Genomic DNA, 21,270 nt, shown 5'->3' on the forward strand with positions numbered 1-21,270 from the left:
TTACATTGTCTCAGCTCTCAGCCCTATGGCAGAACAAAGAGAATTATTCAGAGAACAGCGGGTTTTCTGTTCCCTGATTACAGCTCCCTGCAGCTCACATGCTACTAATTGGTACTAATAGGCATTAGTACTAGAGATGAGTGAGCATACTCACTAAGGGCAATTGCTCGAGCGAGTATTGTCCTTAGCGAGTACCTGCCCGCTCGAGAGAAAAGGTTCGGGTGCCGGCGCAGGGGAGCCGTAAGTTGCGGCAGTCAGCAGGGGGGAGCGGGGGGGGGGGGGGGAGGGAGATCTCCCCTCCGTTCCTCCCCGCTCTCCCCCGCAGCTCCCTGCCCACCGCCAGCAGCCGAACCTTTTCTCTCGAGCGGGCAGTTACTCGCTAAGGGCAATGCTTGCTCGAGCAATTGCCCTTAGCGAGTATGCTCGCTCATCATTAATTAGTACCAAGTAGTAGTTTATGCAAAATCATCGTTCAAAAGCCATCTTCTTCTATCCACTCCACCCAACTGGTCAGTGAAACTGGAAAGATTTTGTTTATCCAATGTCCGAAAATAATCACTGCAGTTACGCCTGAATCCTGGTGTCTCAGGGGCCAGAATGTCTTCTATTTCACATCCGTACACACCAGACTTTTAAAGCCTCATTCACACAAGTGTTTTCACGCAGCTATCTAGCTACGTAAATATGTTGACCGAAAAGAGCGACCATGTGAAGCACTGGATTCCAATGCATTCATTCACATAAGTGATTTTCGGGGCACGTGAAAAATTAGGTCTTGACCTATCTTTTCCCAAAAACCGCTGGAAGCTCCCATAGACTCCTATGGGAGTTGAAAAAAAAGGGTGGGAAAGGGAGTTTACCTGCTTCCAACGCTCGAAAAGAAGACAGCTGCTGCTATTTAAGCTATTAGAAGTCATCCCGAGGATTTCTGCCAGCCAAAGAAACTTTGCACTGCAGCGTATTTTTCCTGTGATACGCCCGTGTAAATGGCCGATAATATGCTAATTAAGCTCAGGACTCGGTCATAGCTATTCTTCATTAATAAGATTTTACGACGTTTGCGGGCGGACGTTAAAAACGCATACGCACGTGTGAATGAGTCCTAACTGACACATTGCAGATTTTGCATTGGGGCCAAGGTAAAGCCTCTAGTTGGAACATGCCCAAGTGAACTTCCTTCACATATCTGCATGTTCTAGTTTTCAGTAAATAGTCATTATAGTTGTTAAAATTGGGTGTAGCCTCTATGTAGAGGGTTTGAAGAGGTGCTGACCTAATGGCATAGATCTTATAGGTAATTCTTTCCACCAGTCTCAAGAATCCCGAGACAGCCCGGATGAGGAGCTTAGGTGGCAGTGTGTTTATATTCATGGGTATAGATTGAGGTCCTGGGAACGCTTCGATAAGCTGCCTCTGGCCTTTCTTCCCTTTGTATTTTATCAGCCAGCTGAGCATGCTCTGATTTTCTCTCCTCTCACATCATCTCTTGGCTTCAGCTGTTTTTTGGAACACCACCCTGTTACATCATGCAACTGCAAATTCTGCCTTTCCTGTACAGCTAGAACCAGCCCAAACATTACAGAGAGTGTTACAATGTCCATTGTAGGATTAGCCTTGACTTAAGACGACGTCTTCCAGTGCGAAAGCACATGCTGAAGTCGTTTGAATGCAGGAAGAGAGGAATGCCAATGCATATTTAACAACTTGTCACGTGGCTTCAAATGGAAGAATTCAGCATTTTACTCAATTAACGTTTGTCCTGTTTGAAATTTTCTTACATAGCTTATTATTAAAAGTAACCCTTCATATGTGAATTCATTAATGAAGTTCCTTTCTTAGGACGTGGGGATGCAAAATATTGCCAAAAAGGTCAATATGAACAGAGTGAAAATGATCATAGACATCAGACAGCTGAAGGTACATACACAACTGGGCAGAGGACAGTAAATAACCCTTAAGCCTCAGACTCCTTTAGCTGTGGCTTACCTACCCTGAGAACAAAAGACTCAAGCATACTGAAGTCCAACAACTCAATCCATCTCAGCCCAGACATTTGCTGTCAGGGATCCCCATACACATTAGATGGTTGGTCGGTCCCACTGACAATGGTGGGTTTGACCAGTGCACATCTAATGTGTATTGCCCAGCTAAGGGTACTTTAACACATGACAACTCTTGAGTGCTTAGGTGCCCAACAGCCGTCCCAATGATTAACAACAGTAATAATAGCTCACTGAATGAAGGCAGAGCACACCAGAGATCTCTTCCAGCCACCCACCTCCATTGATAGTAAACAGGCAGGCTGTTCATGGATGAACAACTGCCTGTTTACCTGGGCAGACAGTTGCTTGGTTTTTAGGTGAGCTGAGAACCAAGAGACTCTGAAAAGTCAGTCATTCTTGATCGCTTGCCCTATCGGGTCCTGTGTTTACATGGAATTTCAGTCACCCGTAATCATCCTTCTGAGTGATTACTCAGGCGACTCTCGAACCATGTAAAAGTATCCTTAAGACTCATCTGTCAGCCCTTATCTTTCTGGGAAAAAAAGATTGGGATGATGAAATTCATTATGTCTGACACTAACTTTTAAGAAATTGTCAATATGCCCCAAACTAAGAGTAAATTTCTAGCCAACCTCATCAAAATTGTAAAGTGGCTCAACATTTAAAGGAACCTGGGACAGGTATGTATACTGCGCTCATGTAGGTTTTATTCTGAAATGTTGTAGGCCCTTCCGAGTCAAACTTCAAAATAATAATGTCGGACACCATCTTTCAAGAGATTGTCAATATACCCCCATGAAGATTAGATCATTAGCCAACCTCATTGAAATTGAATGTCAGAGAAGCAGTAAAAAAGAAGGGCTGGAGCAACCCCCAGGAAGAAACTGGCAGGTTTTTTCGTGACAAAAAAAACTTTTGGTTTCCCCAACATGGCTAAGAAATTTTTGAACAGGTGCAGCCAACCCAAATCATGTGTCAACTTTCAAGCATGACATGTAAGCTCTCTGGAGCAGGACCCTATCCCCTCCTGTTTGCATCAATTAATTACTGCATGTAACCAACATAAGTAGACGAGTTTTGTGGCTAAGGCTGCCTGTCCACGGGCAAGTTGTCGTTGCGTTATCCGTGGCAATAATCCGGCCACGGGTAAAGCAGGGAACGCTTTCCATAGGAGAACTATATAAAGCGCAGTCCGCCGTCCACGAGCGGAGAATCATAGCGATTCTCCGCTCGCAGGATTCAAATCGTGGCATTATGAGATTTTCCGTTGTGAGCCTATCTATCAGATAGGCTCACTGCAAAGACCTGTCAGTTCTCCCCCCTGCTCCCCCGCGGTGGAGGAATATCGCTAGTGATATTCCGCCTCGGCCATGGACAAGCAACGCAAGTATTTTCTGGAGACATGTGTCCTGCTAACAGAGAATAGGAGCACTTGTTCTGCCATTTGTCCATTCTGCCTATTTCGTGTCTGTTTTTCAACTGCCTAAGATGGCCAACACAATCTTCAGAATGTTAGATAACCATTGCAGTATACCTGCTCTCTGATTGGCCATTGCTGCTCATGTGATCAGCACTGGCCAATCGCTGAACAGTGAACAGTGTGCATTAGCTACATAAAAAATTGCAGTACCTATCTTGGATGGCTGATAACCAGGACCAGACCCAGCGGATCAGACAGATAGTAAAGAAGAACAACTGCAGGTACTATATACCAGCAGAATTTTGTCCTGAAAACGGACGATCACTTTAAGGTGTCAAAATATTGATAGATAAAACATTTTCACATCACGACAAAGTCAAATATGTGGCACCTGACAACTCTGCTGCATCTGTACATGACCATCATCGATAGTCAGATGATTTCTATAGGTCAGAAGGACTGAGGAGCGTATAGTGGTATATACCTGGACTTTTATCAATACATTCGGAGGGTCACCGAAGACACTCAATGGCACCAATTAAGTATTTGGGACGGGTGGCTTGTAGGGCGTTGCACAAAAATGATTTTTTTTACTCTTTGGTGGAGCTGTTTTGGAGCGGTATGTTGCAGTTCCTCTATACAGTACATTACAGAAGTCTTCCCAAGGACTGAGAAGAAGGATCCATACACATATGACTTGTTCTGTGCCCAAAAGCCAGGATATTTAAAGGCTTCACTGTGTTACTGGAATGTGATGAATTTACCTAAAGTAGTACATGTTTTTTCACAGAAAAGGCTCGTACTTTCATAGATTATGACAAAATAGCCTTTCAGGACAAACTGTAATCCTGGGAAAAAAGAAGTGAACGGCAACAAGACCGGCCCCTGTTATGGAAAGTAGCTAGTATATATGAAAGCTAGGGTTATAGTAAACATGAGCAATGGGCAGGGTCATTCATCAAAGGCGCTGGTGTGCCACATGCTAATATAATGTAATTAACATCGGGCTGGGATATGTTATGTTATAAAACACAGTCTCTAGTCAGACCGCATTTGTGTGAAAATAGAGCAAAATAGAGCACACTTGTCCCCATAGAGACCATAATAGTGGATTAAGTTTAACCCCTTCCGTGGCAGGTTTAGATAGTCTTCAGCACATTTCAACACTGATTTTTAGGAGATTTTCTGGGCGTGCCACTAAAGGGGTTAAAGGAAATGTATATAATTAGAAAAACAAGGCTGCTTTCTTCTAAAACAGCGCCACAACTGTCCACAGTTGTTTGCGGCATTGCATTTCAGCCCCATTCACTTCAGTGGAGCTGAGCTGCAATAACAGGCACAACCCACGGACAGGGGTGGTGCTGTTTTTGGAGGAAGTCAGCCACCATTTTTTTTCAATTACATTAAAAGAGTGTTCTCATCTCAGCCAAGCATGACTGAGATGAGAACACCGCTGATTAGAAAGGGGCTAGAATGATGGAAACAGACGAACTTGAGTGAGCTGGGCTGTTTCTGTTGCTATCGTAGAAATCAATAGCATTTACACAAACAATGTTGCACAGCGAACTATGCTGTTTCCACAGCTTCCAAGTTAGGGAAACGTGTAGGGCCCAATGTCCACGGGTGAATTTGATTGGTGGAACCCGCACATGGGGATGTAGTAGCATCTGCAAAACAATCTAAAGCACACGGATGTGATTTTTTTTCCCGGTGTGCGTATTGCACGTGTGAGAAGAAATCGCAGCATGCCCCATTTTTCTGCGGATCCCGCAGGACGGCTTCCATTGAAGTCAATGGAAGCCGTCTGATCCGAGGCAGAGTCACAGCTGCCACTGTGGACGTACCGCAGATCCGCGAGAAAGCCGGTGATTAAAATTTTTAATCGCATCCGCCCAGGCTGAAGAAAGAAGATCCGGACGGCAAAGAGGAGACCCACGCTGGATCTGGACAGGTAAGAAACTGTCTTTTCCTGTCAATGTCTGCGGGCACGTTGTGGGATTCAGCAGTGGAATCCGTGCGTGCAAGTGGACATTTGACTTCTATGGGAGTTCTGGAAACAGCCTAGCGCAGGGAACTTGACTATTCAGGGTGGCCGGGAGTGGTGGAGGCCCCAACTGAAGATAAGTGCAGGTCCCTCACTAGTGATGAGCAAACTTTTCAAGTGAGGTTCAGCTGGTTTTCTGAATTTGGGCAAAAAGTTTGTTTTGAACTGAACCTGAACTTCCCCAGTACCCATAAAACAGGTGCATAAAACTGTTTAAGAACCATAAAAGCCCTATTTAACACTCTGAGGTCACCTGGGAGTGCATCTAACTTCTGAGCTGTTTTTAAGAGAAAGAAGACGAAGGAGGGGGAGGGGCTGGGGAAGGAGAAGAAGAAGACTGAAGAAGATAATTTGCAAGGCACTATGGGCTACTCTGAAATCTTGTAATCCTTCCTCCTTCTTGTTTCTGACATGTGACAGATGCCATTTTAGTGGGTTTGGCCGAGATAAACAGCCCAAGGTTCAAGTTTGTGTGGACCAAATGTTTAGCAAAGTTCAAAACCCAAAAATCCACAGAACTTGGCCTAATATAGTATTTAATGCTAAATTGTTATTTAGCTCCAAAAGATACATAATATAAGATTCCTTGAATCATCAAATTGCTAAAATTTCAAGTGTTTCTTAATAGTATTTTTATCCATATGTTTGTCACTACAGCCCCAATAGGAGTTCTCAAGCTTTTCAAGAACCTGGAGAGTAAAAATGCCTCGTAATATGTCATATTAGATAATTTGTTATTGAGGAATCCATGACAACCCGTAAGGGAGCTGTAATTGAGGTGTAATGTTTACCTAAATCAAAGAGAAAAGATGACGGGGTTTAGACCATTACCTCATGACTGTACTAATGACCAGGATGATTATGGAAAAACATCAGTGAATTGATGTTGCCACCAACCTCGCTAGGAATGAACTCATAAAATGTGTAGTTCTCAATGCAGACTCAGCAATTAACCTCTATTCATTTATGTTAAGTACTGTAAAGTCAGAAAATAATGTTGTGGTTGTAATGGACCATCTAGACATAAAACTTCAAAAAGCGCAATGGCTTCGGGGCTACTCATACATCATTACCTGTCTACGAACAAGTTCCCATTAGTCTAACACACAATGAGAAGCCAAGATCGTTGCAGATTGTAAGATGTAGTCTCATAAGTATTACTTCATCCATAATGTGCTACGTCTACCATAAAAATGAACATCGAGAATAAAGACCGAGATTTTAGAGCTTCTCAAGAGCATATAGACAAAGACAGCCTTTGAAGATGCTATTGGACCTAAGGAGAGACGGGCACAGCTCAAGTGGATCTCATACTCATCAAGCTGATAAAAAAGGAAGGACCAAGCTAAGGGTCAAACCACTATTTTTTCTACAAATCATGCAAATATGATGTAGAAAGTACCTCCACAGTGCCACTTTTTGGAAGATGATTTCCCTATAAGTCAATGTCCGACCTTTCAATAGGCCTTGCAACATGATTAAGGATATAGAAGGAAAAGACACCCATCAGCAACTGGGCTGTTTCTGTTTTTTTGTCCCTTGTCAGTGCAGAGCAGGATAAGGTTGGCTGCATAAGGCCGCCTGAACACTGCAGAGCTGGATATCGCTGGCGGCTCTGCATACCTGTACTTTCTCTTCTTTTTCTGTACTGCCGATGGTCGCGGCGAGCCGCCGTCAGACATGCGCTGTACAGATTTTTTTTCAAATGTTTATTTTTCCCATGCTGTCACTATGCAATGACGAGGAACCCACGACCTGTCCGTGGGTTGAACAGCTTCCATTGGCTTTAACCCCTTGAGTGGCAGGTTTCCTTCCACCCTGTCGTGCCCACCAGGGCAGGTTTTTTAAAATGGTCTAATCATTGAATTTCAACTAGTTTTGCAGTTGCGTCTCAAGAGCCATAACTTTTTCATTTTTCCATTGACATGGCCATATAAGAGCTTGTTTTTTGCGGGACAAGTTGTGATTTTTTAAACAGGGGGGAGGAAAAAAAGAAATGGGGAAAAAAGAAAAAAGGGGCCATGTCATTAAGGGGTTAAATAATGTATTAACTTCCTTCTCTGGGTCATTACGACGCACACGGATACCACATGTGTGATTGTATTTTTGATTTTTTACAAAGTAAAGGGAGACAAGTGTTTTTTTTATTTTTTTAAATAATTTTTTAACTTTTTTTTTTTTTAATTATTAAAAATTTTTTTTTTCTTTTTTGTCCCTTTAGGGGACTTCCACAGGGACCCATCAGGACCCCTGATCACATTCCGGGGGTCCGATGGTGACAGCCCTTTACATGCTGCAGTGACAACCCTTTACATGCTGCAGTCACATAGACTGCAGCATGTAAAGGGTTAACACAGCAGAGATCGGAGGTTTTCTCTGATCTCTGCTGTAAGAGCTGGTACCTAGCTGTCCTCTGACAGCTAACAACCAGCTCTCCCTGCCACAGAGACCATCGGCTTGCTTCTGACAAGCCGATGGTCTCTATGGCAACCTGTAAACAAAGCAGGACATTGCCGACATGTCGGCAATATCTTCTGCTGGTTTTTCAAAGCCCTTGCTTTGTTCTCTGTGGGTCTGTGCAGGCAGAGCACACTGTCACAGCTTGTGGCATTGTGCTCTGCAGCTCCCATAGTGATACATAGCCCGGAAATCTTCCGGGCTATGTTGCTATGAGCAGTGGAGCTCGTCACGGAACTTTTCCGGGCGTGCCACTCAAGGGGTTAATGGAAGCCGTCTGCGCGGAATCAGTGCAAAAATGGAGCATGCCGCAATTTTTCCTCCATTAGGGGAAATCACAATTGATTACTGCTCGTGTGCAGGAAGAATCGATTTCCCACAGCATGCTATGGACAGTATTGGCTGTGAATCCATGGTGCGGACGCCCCCCGCGGATTCCGCAGCAAAAATCCACCCGTGTGCAGGCGATTGTGAGAGTACTTTAATGTGTGCTTGGAGGAATAAAGTTTCTGTGGAGAGCATCAAGTTGGCATAGGGAGTTTTAATCCCCCATACACATTAGAGTCTAGTTGTCCAGCAGAGGGGTTGGACAATTCCCTAATATGTGTATGGGTAGCTCAGCTTCCCTGCTGACAGCTGGTGTTGGGAGAGAGAAGATTTGGGGATGTTGACTTTTACCACCTGATCCTTTTGTTCCTTAGGAGATAAGCTAATGCCAGAACTGTCTGACTGTGGCTTATCTCCCTAAATACATGTATATTCAGCCGATCCAAATGTTCATGTGTATTGGTGAGTCAATGGAAACAGATGTTGGATGATTGACCATTTATCCAACAGTTGTCGATGTATGGTCACCTTTACATAAGCCACACGATACTCCCCCCCCCCCCCCCCCCCCCGGATACCTTTTTCCCAAAGAGCATTATATGGCCTATACAAGACGCCCTGTGTTCGCCACAACTTTACTTCACCAGAACTTCTATAAACCATGGAATGAGTAGGTCAACAAATGTAAAGAAAACCCTCACATCACAGGCTGGGGGTAGGTATCAGAATGAGCCAGCATCTGGATAGAACTGCTTTGATATTCACCATGGAGTGATACCTATAGCCTTTTGTTCCAAGACCTCTAACCGCATACATGGAGAACTAACAAGTTCAGTTTTTCATTTCCTTGCTCTAAAACAATGCTGTACTGTCTTGAGTGAAATAGGCTAAGCGATAATCATTGTAGAGCGTAAGCACATAAAATGGATAGGAAGGAATAGATTAATATAAAGAATGTAGAACTAACTTGATTACCCACCAGAGCCTGTGTGGTTGGATACATGCACAATCTCGCTGTGGAAAATTATATCATGTCTGCAATGGTCCCAAAGATCCTTTGCCTGCCAAGTGTTATACAGGCCAGGAATTATGGAATTAAGATTAAAATTGAAAGGTCTGAGAAAGAAAAGAAACTGCCCAATAGAGATGAGCAATAAATAGAACTAAGCATTGTGGATGTGTCTTATCCGGTTGTCAACACTTGTAGCCAAACCCACCCTTAGGCTAAGGTCCATCTGATGATGATATGAAGGTTTAGGTGAGGTCTATGGTTCCTTGAGTTCCATGCATGCATTTGTTGACCACTTCATGGTGTCCCCTCATTCCGTTACAATGCAAGTCAAGGAGACATGACATGTAGAAGTTGGTCAGGCCACCATTGGCTCATGTGTGGACTTCCAAGGATTGAGCTGTATGATGAATTTAAGCAATGTGCCGTTTACACGGGACGATTATCACTCAAAATTCGTTCAAACGAAGGAATTTGAGTGATGTTTGTGCAGTGTAAATGCAAAATAAATTGCTCACTATTCGTTCACAGGTCCTATTTGCTGATTTTTAGAGATCATAAAAACCATTGCTGGATCGCGGGGTTGTCATTCAGTGTAAACGCTCTTCGCTCAGGGCTTCACTGAGAAGGTGAAGCAGTAAGCGAGGATCCGGCAGTGAAGTCTGTCAGTTGAAATGCTCTACATGAGCGCTAATGACCTTAGCGGGGACGTCAACGCTCATGCAGTTGTTTAGTCCACTGTTGTCCTGTATAAAAGGGCCACCATTGTTTATTGTCTGAGGTTCATCTGCAAAGGTTTAGGTGAGGTCTAGGGTTCTTTAAAGGCCCATTTAGACCCAACGATTCTCACTCAAAAATCGCTCAAAGCCGTCTGTTGAGTGAGAATCGTTGGCTCTAATTGCACCGACATTGTGCAATTTTCATTAACAAGTCATTCATCGTTGTCTTTCTGCTAGCTGAAAAAGAATGATGAGCCTTATCAGTGCCACACGCTGAGTTCTCAGCAGGATACTGCTGATACTATTGTTTTAGCTGGTATCCTGCGTGGAGAACACAGCCAGAGTATGCAGTAGACAGCACTCCAGCTGTGTTCTGCATACCCCGCTAGGAGCAGTCAGCTGTATACCAGCTGTGAACACAGCAGGAGTATGCAGAAGACAGCACTCCAGCTGTGTTCTGCATACCTCGCTCAGAGTGGTCAGCTGTATACCAGCTGAGCACGCCGTGAACACAGCAGGAGTAGGCAGAAGACAGCGCTGCAGCTGTGTTCTACATACACCGCTCGGAGACCTCAGCTGCATACCAGCTAAGCGCTCCAAGAAGACAACAACTGTATGCAGAAGATAGCGGTCATGCTTGTCTCCTGCATACAGTGTGAGCCTTCATTTACCCACTTATGCAAAGTGAACGCTCAAAACTGTCACTCAAACTGCCGTTTGAGCTAATTTTGAGCGATCATCTTGCCATGTAAATGCACACAACGATAATCGCTCAAAAAATGTATTTGAGCGATAATCATTGTGTCTAAATCTATCTAATATTTATTGTAATATTGGTTGATTGAAACCACTTCAGATTGTCCAACTCATTCTGAGGTCTGTGGTTCATTGAGTTACATACATACATTTGTTGACCACTTCATAGTGTCCTCTCATTCTGTTATGAAGCAAGTCATAGAAACACTATATGCAGAAGTAAATCTGGCCACCATTAAGTAATGCATGGACTTCTCGCGATTGAGTTGCACAATGGATGCAAGCAAGAGCAAGATGATAGGTACAAGAAGAGATATATTGAGAACAGAGCACTTTTCTTACAATTTTCTCAATCCAACAGTCCGTCCAAGGAGGGTCAGCCCTCATCCATCCATCAGTATCACCATAAAAGAGGGAGATTGAATATCATTATATCCCCACCACAAGTTTATTGTTCTGAGATATGATGAGAGACGATCCCAACTTTCTTACAAACAGGCCAGTACCTCAATAACCATCAATTTCATGAGCTCTGTGCTCATGTATGACCCAACTAAAGGGCCAAGATTCTCATTTGCCCAAGCTGGTGACGTCATCACCACCACCTAACAGGTGATCACAGTTTAACTAAACTTGTATCAATAGCATGGTTGGCACAGTTAGCCCTATAGGACACAATACAAGGACCTGGTTCACTGCCAAATAAGTCCATACAAAGATTGACCTTCATTGACAAGGAAAAGTCTTTCCCAAGTCAATAAGGTGATGAGGAGGGCCTAGCAGCCACAAGGTGTTGCCCTTTGTTAGCCATATGCTGTCTCACTCATCAATTACTCACATGTTTCATTGTGGGTTATGGCTGGTGTGTAAACCTGTCAACACCTATTGACACTAGTACTAAAATGCTAAATATGAGAAATGCCCACCATTCAGGACAACTGGCTGTTACAAAGTACTTTAGAACTTTACTGCTTTTACATATATTTCTGCCTTTAAAACATGGAAAGAAATATAACAGTATTGTCATATGATGATGAATTGTGTTCATGACAAACTCAACTCTGCTACACTTGTATTTATGGTTTTGTAGTTATATTAAAGAGAATATGTTATGTTGTCACATTATTTTGTCCTTTTTTGCCCACTTTTGAGATCTACTAAACAAGAAAATAATATTTGGGTTGCTTGCATGGGAAAATGATAGAAAATGGAATTGCGGGCAGTTTAATAAGTTTCCCAGCACTGAAAAATGTAGAACATTTCCTTTTCCAAAATACAAAAAGGCATTAAATTTGGAAATAAAAATAATAAGCTACACTCCCCATGGATAGAAACAGACCACCCTTGAATTGTAATTCCCTAAATGGCCAATAGGGGAGTTGTCTGGATATTGAGGTTTGGCAAAACATACACTTATTTGCATTAGAACTATGAGGCCACTAAATCTACATGATGTAAAATACTGCATGCTATCGTTGGTCATAATATATGATTATACCCTAGACTAGTGTTCCCCAACTCCAGTCCTCAAGGCACCGCAACAGGTCATGTTTTCAGGATTTCCTCAGTATTGCACAGGTGATGTAATTATTGTCGGGGCCTCAGACATTGCCGCAGGTGTTCTTACTATAGGATATCCTGAAAACATGACCTGTGGGGGGTCCCTGGGGACTGGAGTTGAGAAACACTGCCCTAGACATTGCGATAGTTGTAATGGTGGTAACATTGTAGGAAAACCAGTAACAGTAGTTGTAATAGTAGTAGTTATAATACATCCATTCTAAATCGGATCCAGCACTGTATCTCAATACTGGTGTCCTATACTGAAATAACAATAGAGTACTTGAATAGGAAGACATGGATGTGCTACACAATGATATGGTGCAAGGGCCCCTTGGGCCAGGAAAATGGATTTCAATTTTGTGTTGTGGCCCCTGTAAAAGGTAGAGAGTAAAACCCAATTGCAAAGTTGAAGAGTAGCATGTGAGAAGCAGAAATCCGCTTTCCGTGTTTCTTTAAGTTCCATGGTCTCTGCTATGATTGAAGTAAGGAAAGGGTACTAGAAGTGGCCTCCTCCTCCTACAACACATGCATGGAGCCGTCGTTGGATCTGTGCTCATTCCAGGGAGTCTTAACGTAGATCAGTATCTGAATCTCCTGTAGTGGACATTAGATGACTTCCTGGATGATCTACCCTCATTGTAGTAGGAAAATGCCACTTCAGGTACACAAAATTAAAATCCATGTTCTGGGGCCCCCAGGGGCCCATGTACTATACCATTGTGTAGCTCATCCATGCCTTCTTATTCAAGTACACTATTGTAATTTCACTATAGAACACCAGAATTGAGATATACATTGGATCAAACCGTTTGACCACACACTGTGTAATGTGCATTGTCCCATAGCAATAAGTGGAGTTAAGTAGATAGATAGATAGATAGATAGATAGATAGATAGATAGATAGATAGATAGATAGATAGATAGATAGATAGATAGATAGATAGATAGATAGATTAGAAAAACCTAGCTGCTTTTGCTGTTCTACCTTTTTTTGCACTACTATGGTCTATAGGTGCTGCATATCCACTCTCATTGTCGGAGGACTATAGAAGGTATGAAACCAGACAAGTTCTATTCATAGCCAAGTCACAGATAACTGAAGAGGTGATCATGACGCCTTCAAACTGTAGGAAAATGTCCTACAAATGCCTAATGGAAAATGTCTGCCCAGATAAGAGCTTCCTCCCTATGTTCTACCACACTAGGATGAAGGGTCCAGCAATCTCTGGTCTGTCATCACTATAGTTAAACTTTCCATGTCCCTCTATTATCTCTCCCTCCAGCTGCAAACTTAATAAAGAACAGGGAACCCTTGCCTATAAGTATTCATCCAATCTGAAGAAGGCAGGCTATTGCGTCATTTAGGGAAGTCTACACCCCCCTGACGTCAAAGGTATTCCCCCACATGGATCACATGGAGCAGGGAGTACAAGAGGCAACTTCATTCCTTGCAATGCAGGAGCTGAGCCAAGTCTCATACACTGGGCTCTGTGTACAGTGAATTTCATGATTAAATGGCCCAACTGACTGCTGAGCTGAACAAACAGCAAGAAGCGTACTGCTGACTCCATATAAACAAATGCACTTATACACAGCCTTAGGTGACACCCAGTGACATCCAGCCCAATCACATTGTATGGGCTCTGAGTCCATGTGCTGCTCTATTCACTCTGTTCATGGCTTTTCTCTCCCCATACTATGTAATATCCTTAATACTGCTGCTTCCAGCACAGTTCTGGTTCTGAGCCCAAACAGGGAGGGATCATCCATGTGGTTTTCTAATACATTATGGCTATCTAAGATGCTGAGTATCTGCCAGTAACCTCACCCTGGTCAACATTAAGTAGTCTTGATTTAAGTGGGTACAACATCTGCCACGTTTCAGAGTAAAACTACAAAGTATGACAAGAAAATGTAACAACTTCTGCAGAATTCTAATATGCTGGATGATATGTATCTCAGCCAAGACAGGGATGTATCCAGTGTTTCGGGCCATGTGATACATGAGACTAGAGAACATGACAAGGAACTCTAGCAACATCTGCAGAATCCTGTGATGCTATTGCTTAGCATAATGTATTCTAACCAAGCAAGGATGTATCCAATTACACCGTCTCCTAGGATGCATCCAACAGTTTATACAGTACATGCTTGTTACAACGTCTCACTGGATTTCTCCAACAGCTCATGCTAGCTACAATGTCCCCTAAGATGTATCTAACAGCTCGTGCTAGTTACAATGTCCTCTAGGATGCATCCAACAGTTAATATGGTACATGCTTGTTACACTGTATTCTAGGATGTATCCAACATGCATGCTTGCTACAATGTCTCCTAGGACACATCCAACAGCACATGCTAGTTACAATGTCTCCTAGGAGAATGCATCCAGCAGTTTATACAGCACATGCTTGTTACACTGTATTCTAGGATGTATCCAACGTGTACTTGATACAATATCTCCTTGCAGAGTAACAATATATGCAGTATGATGCATTGACAAAGAACTCTGTGCAGAGTTGCTTGATACATTCTACCATGTGTCCGTGATAGTAATCAAGTATCCAACAACTTATCCTGGCTTGATACAATTTATCTTGACACAAACTGAGATATCTCAGCAGCACTCACATCTTTCATTGAAATGCAGAGCTGGTGAGGTGTGAAGTCACTGCAGCCAATGCATATACCCCCCTAACAAAGCCCACCCTGCATTTGCAATTCATTGGAACAGAGGTGTCTGTGTCACATCATCCTAACCCCTTTTGTCATTACCTCTGAGTTTGGACTTGACACCCCCCATACTTAGACAAGACCCTGGCACGTACTCCTCCATCCCTGCAGGCTATAAGTGGCCCACTCAGCCCCCTCCTCCTCCTTCCCTTCCACAACTTCCCACTTACAACGGAAGACACAGAGTAAAATGAATGGATGTATTTTATCAACGTGCTTGATTCTATGTATTATTTCTAGATAAGTAAACTGATATTTACAAACACAGTGGATACATTTCTATCAACACATGTATCTATGACATTATCACCATGCATATCCTCTTCTTTACCATGCAGAACTACAAGTCTCTGCATGCCCTGACAACCCTTTGCAAAGTATCTTTAGGCTGTATTCACACCAGGAAGTGGAGAGCCTGTAAATTTATAGCTGCATCACATCACAGAATCTGTGCAAGGCTATTTAGGGCCAAATATTAAGGTACCTTTACATGGAATGACTTTTGGGTGCATCAACTGTCAGACAATGGAGGTGGAGCGCACCAGAGATCTCTTCGGTCTGTCAGACAATGGAAGTGGAGCGCACCAGAGATCTCTTCCATCTGTCAGACAATGGAGGTGGAGCGCACCAGAGATCTCTTCCATCTGTCAGACAATGGAGGTGGAGCGCACCATAGATCTCTTCGGTCTGTCAGACAATGGAAGTGGAGCGCACCAGAGATCTCTTCCATCTGTCAGAAAATGGAGGTGGAGCGCACCAGAGATCTCTTCCGAACGCCCGCCTCCATTTACAGTGAACAGGAATTGTGCATAGATTGAGCGACTCCTGTTTACACTGAGCGAGAAGCTGAAGTGAGCTGAAACTGAATGACTAGCGACGATTGAGCGGCTACTCGCTCAGTGCCATTTTGGAGACTGTGTGTACATGGGCTAATAGTTGCCTGTAATTGCTCATTTAAGTGATTATTCGGGCGACTATCGACACGTGTAAAGGTACCTTTAGCCAAAAAATAAATAATGCCCCATTACGTCAACAAAGAGAGGCCAATTGCCTTAGTCCATGATCAGCCCATTCTCCTCAACCTCATTTTTCTGTAGTGGGCCTTTATTTACATAATTTGGTCCACCTTGCGTTTTTTATGCGCAGGAAAAACAGATATAAAACAAATGTAAATTGCATGTGAAAAACGCACGAAATTGGGCGAAAAATCGGAACATTTTCTATGGATCACCCTTGTGGATACAGCCTTAAGGCTTATTCACACGGATGTATGCAATTTCGGTCCGTGAAATACACATTTTTACTAAGTCTATATATGTGTGTATTTAGGGTGGATCCAGACAAACGTTGTCTTCTCCCCTTATGCGTTCGTGATAATCACGGCCACATAACGGGACAAAACTAAACCACTAGTATCAATGGATTTCAGTGGTTTCGTTTTCACTATCAGGATTCTCACCCGTTAATTGTACGGGTGAGAAAAGATAGAACTTGCCCTATCTTTCCTGCATGTAGTGAATACCACGGGTGGGAATGATCGGGTGGCACCTGTCTTCTCGCGGTTTTTTCTCAGACTCCTGCGCTCTGGCGCTGAGTTTCAAAAGCTGTCGAAGGGGAGGGGATTCCCCTCTTTCAGGTACAACTACGCTCCGTAACGGCGAGCGTAGTTGCGCCTACGCTCATTTGAATCAGCCCTTAGTGCGTATGTGGTTCTTTTGTGCGCATATTCACTACATATGTTTCTCATGTGAAAAAGAAACGCAAGAAAAGCAAATTGATGTCACTATTTTTTTAACCACCATGTGTAAAAACGCAGTGAATGTGCATGCAATTGCGTATTTGCTGCGTTTTTACAGCAACCTATGGACTTTTAATTGGCGATTTCAGTCTGTGATACAGACAAAAGTAGGACATGCTCTGATTTATTTTCATGCATGTATAAAATGCATGTTTGAATAACCCAATGCAAATCAATGGGATTCATGCTATCCGTATTACGCATATAAACAATACTAAAAAAAAGGACCAAAAATACACCCATGTGAATGAGCCCTAAGACTTGTAAACCCAGCAGCATTGCAACCATTCATTCTAAGCATCTTTAAAACTTAAGAAAGTAGAAAAAAAAAGTTTGAAGGACTTTACCTTGTGAATCCCAGGGTCTTCAGAGCGGCAGTCTGATGTGTGGTCTTCAGTTTCCAAGACTGAGGTAATATTAAGAGATCAGCTTTGGTCAGCAATGTTGAGGCAGTAATAAAACAAATGCACAAAAACCACTTGAGCAAGTAAGTGGTAATAATATAAAAAACTAGATCTGTCCAACTTCTATAAAAAAAAATCTATCTAAACTAAGTAGGAAATCAATGTCTTAAAGGAGTCATTCTGTCATAGCCCAGTGCTGGTAGAGGGAGAGCTTGGCAGTGCACATAGAAGTGGGCAATCCAGATGTGCTGTACATCAGTGTGAGGCTTGCACACTACTCTGGAGTCCTCTTTAAGTAAATGTCTCCTTGTAATTTTTTCCAGACCTTCTTTTGACGTTTCCCCCTTCCTTTTTTTGCTCTGTATGCTTTCTTCCTCCTTCAAGTTAAGGGGGTCTTTAAACCAGTGCAAATGCCGGTGGTGATCCTGTCTTTAAATGGGGGCGGAGGGAGCAGGGTTTAAGGAGGTGGGGACTTCTTGCTTAGTGAAGAAGAAGAGAAAAAAAGTAGCTCATTCAAAGATTTTCACAATTCTATTTGCATAATTGCCGACATTTGCAAAAAGCCCACAATACACAAAGGTTATCTCCACCTGATTTCCTCTAGCTTGGAATTAGCACCCAGGAAAGGACACAAGAGTCTGGGTTTTTTTTAAACTTTTTTTGCAAAACAAAAACTTTTCAAGACATGCCCAAGTATTGCAGTTTCCTCGTTTTAAGCATTTCTAATAGCATCCTTGTAAATGTATTTTGTAGATCTAATTAATATCACTAATATTTTGTGTGGAGATGAGCTTGAGCAATCCTGTTTGACATCTCCAGATGTGAAGGGGTTAAATGCCAAGACATTCACTTTACTCTTATAAGATTTATTTGTAAGGGGATGTATAGAGTCTGAAATAGTGTTTTTTTTTTTCATTGCAGATTTCCAAGAACCAATGCCCCCATGGACAGTGGCAAAGTTTATAAAATCTGATTTAACTCTTCCCTGGAGGGCTGTTATTTCTCAGACTGAAAGGCATTCATTGCAAGGATTGTTATAGGAAATGGCCGCTAGATGGCGCTGTTGAGAAGTTTATGAAGTCTGCATGGCTAGACTATACTACACTTACAGTATATACTACTTCATGTACATATGTAAGAGATTCATTCATACAGCTGACTATAAGTGCTTCATCCTGGATTTACTGTCATCAAGTACAGTTTTACGACCAGCAGATTCATTAGTGTAGATAACCTCTAATTTGTAAATTTCAGTCTGTTGCTCTTTAGTTAAGATCATGTGGGATTTAAAGGGTTAAGAGAATATATAATGGATGGATAGTAACATTTAGTCAATAGGCTCCCCCTCCTTCAATGGATAATTAAAAAAGACTGTCACCCAAAGCTCTTGGCAGAGACATATAGGACTGGTGCAAATGGCAAGTATTATACTGTTCCTAGAAAGCAACACTTGAGTTCGTGGGAATCTGGTAATAGTGGAGGATGGATGGATGGATAGAGATAGATAGATAGATAGATAGATAGATAGATAGATAGATAGATAGATAGATAGATAGATAGATAGATAGATAGATAGATATGAGAAAGGTAGATAGATAGATAGATAGATAGATAGATAGATAGATAGATAGATATGAGAAAGGTAGATAGATATGATATAGATAAATAGGATAGATAGATAGATAGATAGATAGATAGATAGATAGATAGATAGATAGATAGATAGATAGATAGATAGATAGATAGGAGATAGATAGATAGATGATAGATCGATAGATAGATAGATAGATAGATGGATAGATAGACAGATATGAGATAGATAGATTGATAGATAGATAGATAGATATGAGATAGATAGATAAATAGATATGACAAAGGTAGATAGATAGATAGATAGATAGATAGATAGATAGATAGATAGATAGATATGAGATAGATAGATAGATAGATAGATAGATAGATAGATAGATAGATAGATAGATATGAGATAGATAGGTAGATAGATAGATAGATAGATATGAGATAGATAGATATGAGATAGATAGATAGATATAAGATAGATAGATATGAGATAGATAGATATGAGATAGATAGATAGATAGATAATTTGCACCTGTAGGACACCATAAACCTAAATCCTATTATGTTGGGGACATCAGAGCCCTACATTAGGATGTGCTATGCCATAAAATAGACCTGTGATTGCATTGTATGGGGTAGTGATACGTGCAGTGCTGCAGTCTATAGATGACAATGTGCATGTGATTCTCCATTGTCTTAGCAATATACAAACGTGGAGTCCATTGTCTGCCCTGCACATCTCTCACTATGAGTCACAGGCAAGTGTGAAAGATGGATTTTATAGTAGCTTCCCCCTGCTGTGTCCATTGTGTGAGGGACAATGAGCAGGAAATATTGGCACTATGGCCCGTGTGTGTCCCTTATGTCCGCCAACAACTGTCTTCATGCACTAGCTTGTTAAGTCAAGGACTGCTGGTGTCACGTCCTAGTAGTAGCTCCTGGGCAGAGATCTCCGCTGTCCTCCCATCTGTACTGTAATACTGGCATTATCTCACGCTCCAAGCAGCTGCAGGCAGGAATCACTGCACAGCTACACATTACATACAACAACGTATCACACAGTCTGAAAGTGTACTGCTGATTATTGTATTATTATTGATAATAAGAATAAGAAGAAAAAGAATCTCCTGTATCATGTTGCTCTGATATATCTAGTTATCAGTTGTTGAATCTAACTTTTGCACTGCATCTATCTATCTAATAACTATCTATCTTATATCTATCTATCTATCTCATATCTATCTATCTATCTATCTATCTATCTATCTATCTATCTATCTATCTATCTATCTATCTATCTATCTCATATCTATCTATCAATCTCATATCTATCTATCTATCTCATATCTATCTATCTATCTATCTATCTATCTATCTATCTATCTATCTATCTATCTATCTATCTCATATCTATCTATCAATCTCATATCTATCTCTCTATCTATCTATCTATCTATCATCTATCTATCTATCTATCTATCTATCTATCTATCTATCATCTATCTATCTATCTATCTATCTATCTATCTCATATCTATCTATCTATCTATCTCATATCTATCTATCTATCTATCTATCTATCTATCTATCTATCTATCTATCTATCTATCTCATATCTATCTATCTATCTATCTATTTGTCTCTATCTATCTATCTCATATCTATCTATCTATCTATCTATCTATCTATCTATCTATCTATCTATCTATCTATCTATCTATCTATCTATCTCATATCTATCTATCTCATATCTATCTCATATCTATCTATCTTTCTCATATCTATCTATCTACCTTTCTCATATCTATTTATCTATCTATCTATCTATCTATCTATCTCCTATCTATCTATCTATCTATCTATCTATCTATCTATCTATCTATCTATCTCATATCTACTTATCTCATATCTATCTGTCTATCTATCTATCTATCTATCTACCTTTCTCATATCTATCTACCTTTCTCATATCTATCTATTTATCTTTCTCATATCTATCTATCTACCTTTCTCCTATCTATCTATCTATCTATCTATCTATCTATCTATCTATCTATCTATCTCATATCTATCTCATATCTATCTATCTATCTATCTATCTATCTATCTATCTATCTATCTATCTATCTATCTATCTATCTATCTCATATCTATCTCATATCTATCTATCTATCTATCTATCTATCTATCTATCTATCTATCTATCTATCTATCTATCTATCTATCTATCTATCTATCCCATATCTATCTATCTCATATCTATCTATCTATCTATCTCATATCTATCTATCTATCTATCTATCTATCTATCTATCTATCTATCTATCTATCTATCCCATATCTATCTATCTCATATCTATCTATCTATCTATCTATCTATCTATCTATCTATCTATCTATCTATCTATCTATCTATCTCATATCTATCTCATATCTATCTATCTATCTATCTATC

General features: G+C 41.3%; 1 protein-coding gene across 1 annotated transcript in view; it reads right to left on the reverse strand.

The window, feature by feature from the left end:
* Window positions 1-17,649, reverse strand: part of HAS2 (hyaluronan synthase 2) — a 32,715-nt gene extending 15,066 nt beyond the window's left edge. The window contains exon 1 of the mRNA XM_066578465.1: window positions 17,178-17,649. The gene's annotated coding sequence lies outside the window, so the exon portion shown is untranslated. The remainder of the gene's footprint in view (window positions 1-17,177) is intronic.
* Between the last annotated feature and the right edge of the window lie 3,621 nt (window positions 17,650-21,270).

Source organism: Eleutherodactylus coqui, chromosome 9, assembly GCF_035609145.1.
Source record: "Eleutherodactylus coqui strain aEleCoq1 chromosome 9, aEleCoq1.hap1, whole genome shotgun sequence".
Classification (NCBI taxonomy): Eukaryota; Metazoa; Chordata; class Amphibia; order Anura; family Eleutherodactylidae; genus Eleutherodactylus; species Eleutherodactylus coqui.